This window comes from Leptosomus discolor, unplaced genomic scaffold (genome assembly GCF_034619465.1).
Source record: "Leptosomus discolor isolate bLepDis1 unplaced genomic scaffold, bLepDis1.hap2 HAP2_SCAFFOLD_45, whole genome shotgun sequence".
Taxonomy (NCBI): Eukaryota; Metazoa; Chordata; class Aves; order Leptosomiformes; family Leptosomidae; genus Leptosomus; species Leptosomus discolor.
Window position 1 is genome coordinate 222,217 of NW_028237842.1, and position 10,718 is coordinate 232,934.

The 10,718-nt window shown below is 48.8% G+C and overlaps 1 long non-coding RNA gene across 1 annotated transcript; it reads left to right on the plus strand.

Moving 5' to 3' along the window:
* The first annotated feature begins 1,069 nt into the window (after positions 1-1,069).
* Positions 1,070-6,647, plus strand: LOC147412635 (uncharacterized). Its single transcript, XR_015184185.1, has 3 exons — positions 1,070-1,099; positions 2,005-2,111; positions 6,634-6,647. It is a non-coding gene; the product is annotated as an uncharacterized LOC147412635 (long non-coding RNA).
* Positions 6,648-10,718: the final 4,071 nt, after the last annotated feature.

A 10,718-nucleotide genomic window follows, 5' to 3' on the forward strand; every position in this document is an offset into this window, starting at 1 on the left:
CCCACGGCGCCACACGAGCCTCCCCAGCTCGCGCTCTCCGTTTTGAGATGAAAAACAGCTGAAAAGGAGCTACAAGGCGCTGGCCCAAGGGCACCTCCCACCTGTCATCTCTGCAGCCGCGTCAGAGGTTGGGGTCAGGCCCCAAGCCCCGGCGGTGGCTGACGACCCTGTGCCTGATTGCGGCTTTGTCTGGGAGCCGCGCGTGCCTCCCGCCCGCTGCCCCGCGAGAGCGTTCATCGCCGCAGCGGGGACCGAACGCAGAAGCCGCCGGCGGGACGCTCGCAGCCCCGGGCCCGTTTTCCCGCAGGCGCCGTCACGGCGGGAGACGCGGCCCGGACGCGCCCGCCCTCCCCCGGGCAGCGGAGGGGCCGCCCCGACCCCCCCCGCCCCGGGCCGCCCTCGCCGCGCCGCGCCGGCGCCTGCGCTCTTGCGCCGCTCGCACTTGCGGTGAGAGGCCGGGGGAAGAGGCGCTGCCGGGGCCGCCTCGCCGTCCGGCGGCGGGGCCGGCGCTGCGGCTGCGCGACACCAGCCCCGGCCCGGGCCGAGGGAGCTGCAGCCCCGCGGGCGGGAGGCCTCTCCCGGCGGGAGCGCCGCTGCGGGGCCCCGGAGGGGAGCGAGGTAACGCGGCGTCCGCCTGCGGGGCCTCCGGTCCTGCTCTCTGCGTCCCTGCCGCCGGGACCGCTCCCCTTCCCTGGCCGCCCCGTGCCTTCGGAGAGCCGCCTGCCGGGGGCGGCCGCGACGGGGTGGAGGTGAGAGGGTTTCATCTCGGCGCTGCCGGGGAGGGAGGGAGGGAGGGAGGGAGGGAGGGAAGTGCTTGACGGCCGTAACTGCAGACCGTGGGGGCTGGGAGCTGAACTGGGAAGCCGCAGCTTTCGGGACTTGTCACCTTGGCGGTGGCGCCGTACTTCAGGTGACCTCGCCGGGAAGTGAGTGAGGGCAGAGCTGAATCGTTGGACTCGGAGATGCGGTTGTGTTTAACTGAAGCAAAATGACAGTAAATGTCCCTGATTGTGCTTTCTTGCAGCACACAGCGGGTCTTCCTTAGGAGAACTGTGGCTGTTGAAAGCTGTGGGAACGCAGCCAACAGTTTTGACTTCAGGTGGGCTCTTAAGTGGCAAATAAATGTGTTCCATGGCAAGACAATGTTCTAGCTTTTGGCTTTGTCGCTGAGGTAAAAATTTCAGCTGTTGAGTTGCAGCAGGCACAGTTCTCTGTAGCTTCAGTAATGCCAGTGTCAATAACACTTGCTGCTTGCTGTTGTGGGTTTTGAGGGGAGATGGTGGTATTTTACTTAGTATGGAGGACTCAACATTGTTTACAGTGTGTTCAGAAGCGTTCTTAGCCTCACCTTCCTTCAGAGAAGTCCTCTCTGATGTCTCTGGTGTACCTACTGTTGTACAGCTTCCCAAACCTCAACCCAAATAAAAAGGCAGTACTTAGGGATTGATCCCTTCTGGGTGGAGTTTCTGAACAGTTTGGTGTAGGTGCCTCCAGCAAAGAAGATAAATACAGTCATTTCAGTTTCTAGGTGCTTTGCCTGAAGTTTCTGCAAAGCTTTAAGCTCACTCACGTAAATCAGTGAGGCTTTAGAATTATCTCTTGTTTTGTTTTGTGTTTTTTTATTTTTTTAAAACACATCTTTTCCTGTGTCCCTTGAAACAACTCTCCTGGTAGAGGTGGAGGGAGAAGGACTGGGAACAGTCATGCCTCCGGGATGACGTAGCCAGGCACACTGCTGGATGCAAACTCTAACGGACTGGAGCCCGTGGATTGCAATTAGACAGCCAAAACTGCTAGAGCCCCCAAAGGTGTTCCTCGTGCTTCTGAGTGTGGCTGTGCTTGGGGCAGGAGTGTTCAACCTTCCTGTGAACCGCCTGTTGAGCCCTGTGTTTGAGGGTGCTGTAACATTGGGTAGTAGGATGACTTGGGAAACTTTTCTGCCCAGTTAGAATCTCACAACTTTGCAATGGCAGTAACTTTTGTAATTATGTCTTTTCTTACGAGGTGCTTGGTGGACGAGGAGAAGCTGAGCCTGGAAAGCTGTGGCTGAGCAACCCCGAGGCGATACTTATGGACTGGTCCGACGTGTGGGATTGGAGAAACGGGAGCAGGTCAGTTAAGAAACACCTCCATGTCAGGGGAACATCAAACAAGCTTTTTTTGGCAATGAAGGGGGAGAGAAATGGCTAGGTTTGTCTATCTAGAGACAGGCTGATTCAAAGTGTGAAAGTCTCCTCGAAAACAAAGAACCCTGAGGTAGTGGAGAACTTGCTGTGGTTCAGAAGGTTTGGTTAAAATTTAGGCACTCACGAATAAGAACCTCTAAATACCTGTAGCCTGTGCACGTAAATACAATGTAGGCAGAGCAATTTCTTGGAAAAGCTTTCCACCTCTACCGTGCTTTACCAGTTCAGCAGCCTCAGCAACTGGGGATTTTAAAAGCTCTGATTCTCAGATCAGAGTTCACGGTACAGGTTGCTGGGTGTGCGCTGTGTGTTTTATTCTGGCAGAAGAAAAGGCCTGTATGCTGTGACCCCTGGGGTACCTTGTGGGTGCAGCTATCAGTACACCTTCAAGGTGAAGAGTGTGTGTATGTCCAGAGAACCCAGTTATTTCCAGGCCCACCCACTTTCCTGGAGGATGGTGAGGACTGTGCAAGGACTGAGCTGTGAACGGAAGGAGTTTGCCATCAGCTGAAGTAAGGGTCTGCGGGGTTGTTTTGTGTTCAGGAAAGATAATTGGCCGCTGGTCTTCCAGATCCTCGAGCCCCTTGCTTCTGTCAGGAAAAAGGGCAGCTCTCTGGTACAAGACCAGTTGTGCTGGTGGGTTGCTGGGGAGGTGCTCAAACCAGAGCTTGCTTGCCAAGAGCACCGTCAGGTGGTGAAGAGGGAGACCCCCAGGTCCGAGTTGCCGGGGCCAGGAGCAGCAGTCAGTCTCTGCCCAGACTTTTGGAATGCCGTGGGGACAGGTTTACTCGTGCCAGGCTGGGGTCTGTTAGATACAGCCTACGCTCAGCCACGGGGAGTGGAATTTAGGGGTGGGATTACTGTGCAGCACAGGGGGGCACAAATTACTGTGTTTTCATCTCCCCCTTTAGCGTAAGACTAAGGGTGAGCGTGCGAGGGGAAACCTCTGGGCGTAGTCACGAGGGAGACTTGTGCGGGACTTGCAAAGTGGGGGTTTTATGTTGGTCCTACGCTAGCGTGGTACAAAGTGCCTACAACGGCGGGCACTGGTGCTGCGCTGCAGAAGGGAACGTCCTAACCACTGGCCCCGTGTTGCCCCCGAGACTTCCACATGTCACATCCCACTTCATCATTGCCCCTTCTCTATGGGCTCAGGGTTACGGTCTTGCCGTGACTCAAGTGTGTTTCTGACCGTCGGAACAAATTTCTAACGGGTTTAATATTTAGGAAAATGAATGTAATACTTATTGTAGTTTACTCATGCGTTAATTACTGAGTTGGAAAAAAAGCCGTGTTCTTTGAGATGTGAGCCATGTTCAGCGTCCTTGTTGTGATCCCTTTTATACTCACGTTGTGTAATGCTGACCTTGGGAATGAAGGTATTTCTGCATGTTTTTTTTACTTACATCCTGAAAGTGAGGTGTTGATGTATACATTAGATATTAGGCAAGACAAAATCGTAATGAAATAGCACAGGAATGGTATCTGTCCTCTCACCCAGTTATTATGGTAGAGCAGATGTTTCTGTTGGGGTTTTTGTTGGTGGTGGTGCGTTGGTTTTTTTTGTATTTAGAATTATCTGTCTGTTCCCTGTTTAGACACAGAGGAATGCAAGATGTTAAAGCTGTTGTGACCTGATGCATCTACAGCTCCAAATGAAGTGGATGAGTGGGATTAATAGATACAATATTAAAACAGTGGAACCTATTTTATTGTAGTTCTAACTTTGCATACGTACGAGATATGATGTAATAATATTTATGTAATGCATGAGTAACTATTCATTCTTACAAACTGTAGAGCCTGAGGTTGTCTGGCAGGTATCAGGCTTTCTGTGTGTGAGGTTAACTCCTTCAGGCTGATTTTCTTTGAAGAAAATGTTTAGGCTCTGCCATATCACGGATGCGGCATCACAAAGTAAACAGTGAAGTGGTTTAGTTCTCCAGCTATTAGAAACAGAGTAGGAAATCCCTGGCTTCTCAAGCCGTAAACTGTAATATTAGTTTGCATAATCCAGGCGTTTCTACCTCATCTTGGTTAGAGAAGACACTTGACTATAGTCTGCAAAGGAAGTGTGATTTGGCCATCTTCTATTTGTTTCCATGTGAAACTTTTTAATGGCTTTTTTTCCTTTCTATACCTTTAGTAATGATTGCTAATAAGCTTCAAGAACTTCTTATTACATCTGTGTTCTTTTTTTCTTTTTTTAAAAAGGAGAGAAATGTAATTGTGTCTCTTTTCAGAGGTGTTGGACCCAAGCAGTCATTGTCAGAAGTCACGTAGGTGACTTGAGAGAGGCGCCTGTCCAATTACTTGTTTGAGAGTTGAAATACAGAATGAAATAAAGTGTAATCGCTTGTGTCTACACTGACATTTTCTTTGAGGAGCAAGAAACATCAGAAACAACTTCTAACTTGCTGTACAAGACAGTGGAGTGTCCTTGGTGTTTGGCTCGCAGGCAGCGCGATGCTTGTCTTCCCTGGAGTTGGTAGGGATCAGAACGACCCTTTCTCACGGGGTCTGACGTGCGTGTCTTGCCTGCAGGAAGGCGCTCAGCTGCTGGGCTGCCTGCCTGCCAGCCACCCACCCTGTCTGTACAGGCTGCTGCTCCTGTGGCGTGGGGAGCTCCGCACGAGCCTCCGTCTGCGTCAGGCTGGGTGTCCAGGCTGGGCAGCTGCTGGGGAGTCAGGGTCAGCCCAGGCTCCTCGTTCCACCTGCGGAGTGAAGGGGGGTGATGGGCAGGTGGAAGCGGCTGATGCAGATGTTCAGAAGCCGAACGTCCAGCAGCGCTGCAGCTCGTGGCTAGTGCCAGCTGTGGGCGCTGGCTCTGAAGCTGCCTACCTAGTCTTTCTGCCTCTTCTTCTGGAGGGGTTGTGCTCAGCGAGGTGTATGAACAAGGCCTGCCGGTGTTCTTCTCTCTGAGGGCTTTTGTGTGCTCCTGTGCTCAGCCATCAGTTTGTAAAGGTTTGCTGGTACAATCTGGGAAGTTTAAGTGGTTTGCGGTGTGGTGCTTGGGGGAAGTGGAAACCTGACTTTTGATTGAAAATAGCAGAAGGATCAACTCCTCGAATGGGCTGTGGTGGCACTAAGGTTTGACAACTTCTTTAGGTCTTTTGAAGGAGAAATCTCGTTGCGTTTGGCAAGACTATGGGCGTCATCTCTTGATGTCCTGCACCTTTACATAGTAAGAGCATGAAAGGCAAGGAATCAAACTTTTGTTTGAACCCAAAAATGCGCCTACGATTTTCTGTTGTTCTGTAAAATACAGAGAGTAAAATTTTGACTACAATAGCAAAGTCAAGTGAAGCACCGCTAGAATTTATGTTTGAATGCATCTGAGCTGGTTGAGCTGTTTTATTCCATTTTAGCCCTTTGGTGCTTGAAGCAGACTGGCTTGTCTGTTGACACAGTGACTTGCAGGAGAGTGTGATTTCAGAAATGCTGTAGCGCTGCCGTGGTGGTAATACAATGATAGCAGAGTTGAATTTCATGCTTTGTGGTGTAAGGTTGTAGGTATTATTTGATGTGGTAGTCTTTGTATCTCTAAAGGAGTCTCATAATGTTGCTGCTTATATATAGAAACAATAGCTTTTAATTCACTAGGCAATGCTGAACTATGAAACAAGATTTGGTTACCTTCTAAGGCAGTATTTCTTTTCAACGCACACAAAAAACGTTTGAGAAATTGCAAGGCCTGTTTATTAGAGTGAAATCATAATGAAAATGGGGTTTTCTGTTTACTTACGGCCTCTTGTTTAGTTGGTGATTCTTGAATTGTCGTCCTTGTGGTGTATGGAGGTATCAAAGTTTTGATTTATTCCCTACTAGCTCTTGGCCATTTCAAGCTCTTGAGTCTTTCCTCAAGATTTCCCTGACTGCTTCAAAATGATTATGTGACTGTTCGGTTGGGCGTTTCTGTCAGGTGCTTATTCAGCTGCAGGAAGACAGAACCAAGCTGTAAATCCATCCAGAAAGAAATCAGGGTGAGACTAGAGGTCATGTTAGGGGAGACATTAACAAACGAGCCGACGTTGCTAAATTATTGCTTTGCTTCACAAGCCTGAGTGCAAAGCAGCTGAGGACACTAAGAGTAAACAGCATACAAGATACCTGTTGGTGTGTGATGAGAGTTGTAAAACAGGTAGGTGAAGTGTTTTTGAAAATCAGAATTGTGATTTGGGTGTGATTTGAGGCTGCTACGTGACAAATTTTACAGAAATAGGTACAGGTTTTACAATTGCTTTTGGAGGGTGTTAGCCTGAGAAATGTGTGTTCAGTTGACAGGAGGGCCTTTGGAGAAGGCAGATTAGGAATTTACCTAAGACAAAGCAACGTGTCATTTGAGGGGTATTATAACTCTGCTGCCGCCTTATGTATTTGTCTCTTTTTGAAGGGTTTTGTATTTTACATTATGAGATCACTGATCCAAGAATGAATCTTCTTTCAGGGCAGCACAAACACTCAGCCAAAGAAGAGGATGTTCCGAAGTCACTCTTGTGTGCTTTTGCTGACGAGTTTTGCTGAGGCTAGGTGTAATTCAGAGCAGGGGTTTGCAGTCGGCAAAATCTGAATGCATTTCAGGTAGGTGTCTAAGTTTGGTGGCTTCTGCTTGGTTTTCTGAGAGGGGAAAAAGCCGAGGCAAGTGCTCCAGCTCTAATCTGGCTCCCTTCCAGCAGCAGTAGCTCTGGCATGGCTCAGTGAGGGGGCCTGCTTCTCTTCTTTTCTCTGTTCTTCCCTCCCCTGTGCCCCTTCCCTCCCCTGGCTGGGCTGTATATCTGATGCCGTCCAAGTGTCTGTCTCTCCTCCAGTGCTGCTCACTGGAGAAGGAATGAGCTCCTGGCAGGAACTCGCTGCTTTCTACACTCAGCTCGGGATTAACTTTTCTCCCCTCGTTCTCGCTGCCGTTTCAGACGCCGTTTCCCGCAGTGCCCGTGCCCCGTAGCCTCCTTGGTAAACTGTCCCAGTGCTCACGGCCCAGCATCGTTCCAGTTGCTGTCACTTCGCGTATTCCGTTTTTCAGAAGCGGGCACTTCTTGTCAACAGCCTTCCAGTCCCTTCTGCGGTTTCATAGGGAGGGTCTGAGGATGCAAAGCGGACACAGCCATTGTGGTGCGGCTTATGCCTCTGCCTTCCTTTCTCACACCCTCTCCCAAACTACCCCAGCGTCCAGCTCCTGACAGGGGCTTATTCTGTGGGCTGCAGCATGGCCTCGCGGATTTACGGCATCGTACAGTGTAGCTCCGCTTCCCGCACACCACTTGTGCGCCTTGCACGGGCAGGCTTCTCGTGCTTCTGAAGAGCTGTTTGGCAAATAGCCTCCTGTCCTTTTGTTTCTTTTATTCTCCAGAGGTTTATAGCTTCTGTGAGATGTGAATACGGCTGGAGTAGGACTGAGGAATTGAGAGACAGTGTGTGTATTCTGAGGTTGTTTTCGGTGTTTGAATTTTGTCAGGGATGAGATGGGAGGTCATTAGCCTCTACCTTCCCTGGTTCTTAAAGGGATGTGTTTTCTAGTGTGTTGTGGGGGCGTTTTTGAAGAACCTTTTCCTTTTTTGAGGCGTTTGTTCCATACTTTGTATAGATTGGCTGCTGAGTTGTTTGAGCAATGAGAAGCTGCCTGAAGAGACTGCGAGATTCAGCTCTGCTGGCATGAAACTCGTTCAGCAGCAAATTTAGTACCCATATACAGCTTGCTTTAATTCTGTTTCTTGAGTAAACCTTAAAATACTGTGACAAAATCAATGTTCTAGAATCCAGATATTAGTTCCATAACCGTTCTTCTGTTTGCTACTGTAGATCACCTCTTGATCGAGTCACTGATTATATTTGTGCTTTTGTGGTTCGATTAAACAAATATACGTGTAACTGACACCGCATGCTTAGAACTCCATCAGCTGCAGGCTTCAAAGTGTTTCACAAAGTAGCTGCATCTATATTGGGTCGAATATATAACTTGGGACTGATTTTTCTGATCAGTGCCCCTGGAAGTAGGCTAACAGCTTATCTGTCTCAGCTACAACGTCCAGTTCTGTCACATACTTCTTAAGGGTGCTCTTTGGCTGCTTGCTGAAATATCTTCTTTTTCAGTGTGTAAAGTGAACCTCCTCAAAATAAGACGCTGGCCTGAAAACAGTTGTCTGTCTTATGTTGTCTCTCTCTGTGCAGCCTGTTTGTGTGTCCAGGTAAACACAGTTGCATCCAAACGGTGTGGAAAGGTTGCCAAGTAGCTGTCTTGAAGTTGATGACCCTGCAGCTGTAAAAGAAAAGTTACTGGAAGGTTTTGGCGCTGTTAGTGAAAACTGATTTAGATTTGGAAAGCAGAAGAAAAGAAAGCTATTAACTCCAGAGACCATGCCAGCTTGGGTTTGTTCCTCAGTGACAGGTTCTTTTCCTAAAAATTACTGAGAAAGTAGGAGCAGAGGCTGCTTATTTACATTCCAGCTGTGCTCTGTGCTGTTTGCTGCCTAAAGCAGTGTGGGCTACAGCAAGGCTGTATGTCCTGTTTCAGGTGCAATATCAAGATGCAGTACCCAGTGGGAATCTTGAAAGGGCTGTGGGATGTTGCACCTAATCCGTAATGCTTGGCGTTACTCCTCAGGGGAGGTTTGCAATACAAGTTTTCTGAGTTGTGTATGGTGAGATGTACACTGAGTCTTTCCTTTTGTGTTTGAAACTGCCGAGGTGGGTTTCTGTGTAGCACAGTTCTGGTTAAGCAGTGGGAACTGGAAACTGAATCAGCCCTCGCTTCTGCAGGTCCTGCCTTCAGATCAGTAATGAACACATTTTTATTGCTGCCACCTCTATTATATTTATCATCCGGTTGAGGAGGTTGTTTTCTGGAGTTCTCGAAATGGCAGCTTTTGTATTTCCTTTACAAAAGCTGTATATTTCACCTAGCTAATATGTTACAAAAAACTTTCATCACAGATGAATCTTCCTTCGTGTTGTTGTGTGGTTTTATCCGATGACTGTTAAGCAAACAGTTTTGTGGCCTTCACATTTGTAAGCAGTGAAAGCTGGTGTACTGTCTGTAGGAAACTGAGAGAGATTAAGGCAGTTTCTTACATTGAGGTAAAACGAAGCTGTTTTATAAACACTTGGTATCAAATATTTTGATTTTTGGGCTGTTTGAATTACCTTTGTAGTACTGAGGCTTAACCACCTTTACTGTTAGATGTAAATAGCAGCAGGAAAACCAACCCAGTTCAGCTGTGAGTGTTATCTGTTTGTCTGTTTCCTGCAACAGAAGTGGGTTTTGTACCCTCAGATGAATGTTCAGGTTGGAAGGGACCTCTAGAGGTCGTTTAGTTAGTCCAAGCACCCTGCTCACATCAGGGTGACCTGTCTGGGTAAGTTCCAGTGTTTGACCACCCTCTCAGGAAAAGAAAAGAAACAGCAAGAGGAAAAGGGGGGAAAAAAAAAAAAAAAAAAAAAAGGAAAGAAAGAAACCAAACCCACCCAAAACTTACTTTTTAAGTTTCTTGTGTTTCCAGTTGTGCCTGTTGCCTCTTGTCCTTTCACTGGGCACCACTTGGGTGAGTCAGACCCACTCTTTTTTACTGCTTCCCATCGGGTTTTTAAAGGCATTGATGAGATTCTTTCCCGCCGCCCCGAGTCCTTCTTGAGGCTACAAAATCCTGGCTCACACAGCCTTCCCTTGTATGTCCGACGCTCCAAGCCCTTAATCGGGCTCCGGTATGTCCGTGTTTGCCGTGTACTGGGGAGCCTAGACCTGGGCCCAGCACTCCAGATGTGTCTCACCAGTGCTGAGCAGAGGGAAGGGTCACGTCCCTCAACCTGCTGGAGCTCTTCCTAATGCAGCCCGGGACACTGTTGGCCGCCTTTGTGGCCGAGGCGCGTTGCTGGCTGGTTCATCCAGGACCCCGGGTCCCGTTCTGCAGAGCTGCTTTCCAGACAGTCTGCCTCCAGCCCGCAGTGAGGGCTGGGGTTATTCCTCCGCGGGTGAGGACTTTGCATTTCCCCTTATAGGGCTTCAGGAGATTCCTCTCTGCCCATTTCTCCGGCCTGCCAAGGTCCTGCTGAATGTCAGCACAACCCTCTGGTGTGTAAGGCACTCCTCCCAATTTTGTCATCTGCAGACTTGCTGAGGGTACACCTGTTCGCTGTCCAGGCCGTTGATGAAGGTGTTCAACAATATTGGCCTCAGTATTGCCCTCTGGAGCACCACTAGTGACTGGCCTCTGTGTTGCATTACCACAAGGCTGCTTCTCCTCACTTCGGTTTCATTTCTCTCTCTGCTGCATAACAGTCAAATCTGGTTTAGAGCTCTCCAGGGTGTGTTTTGTTGTTACCGCTTCCTTTTTTAACATGCCGTCCTCTGGGCTGAGCGTGTAGGCGCTCCATTTCATTTCTGATTACAGCAAGGCTTGTTTTGTAGCTTTTAGAAAACTTGTATGTAGATATCTTGGGTACGGGATGACTAAAGTAAAAGTAATAAATCCTGGGTCTGTATTTTCTGATTTTTGATGGTATGTATTACCTGAACAGAAAACAGGAATGATCTAAAATAAC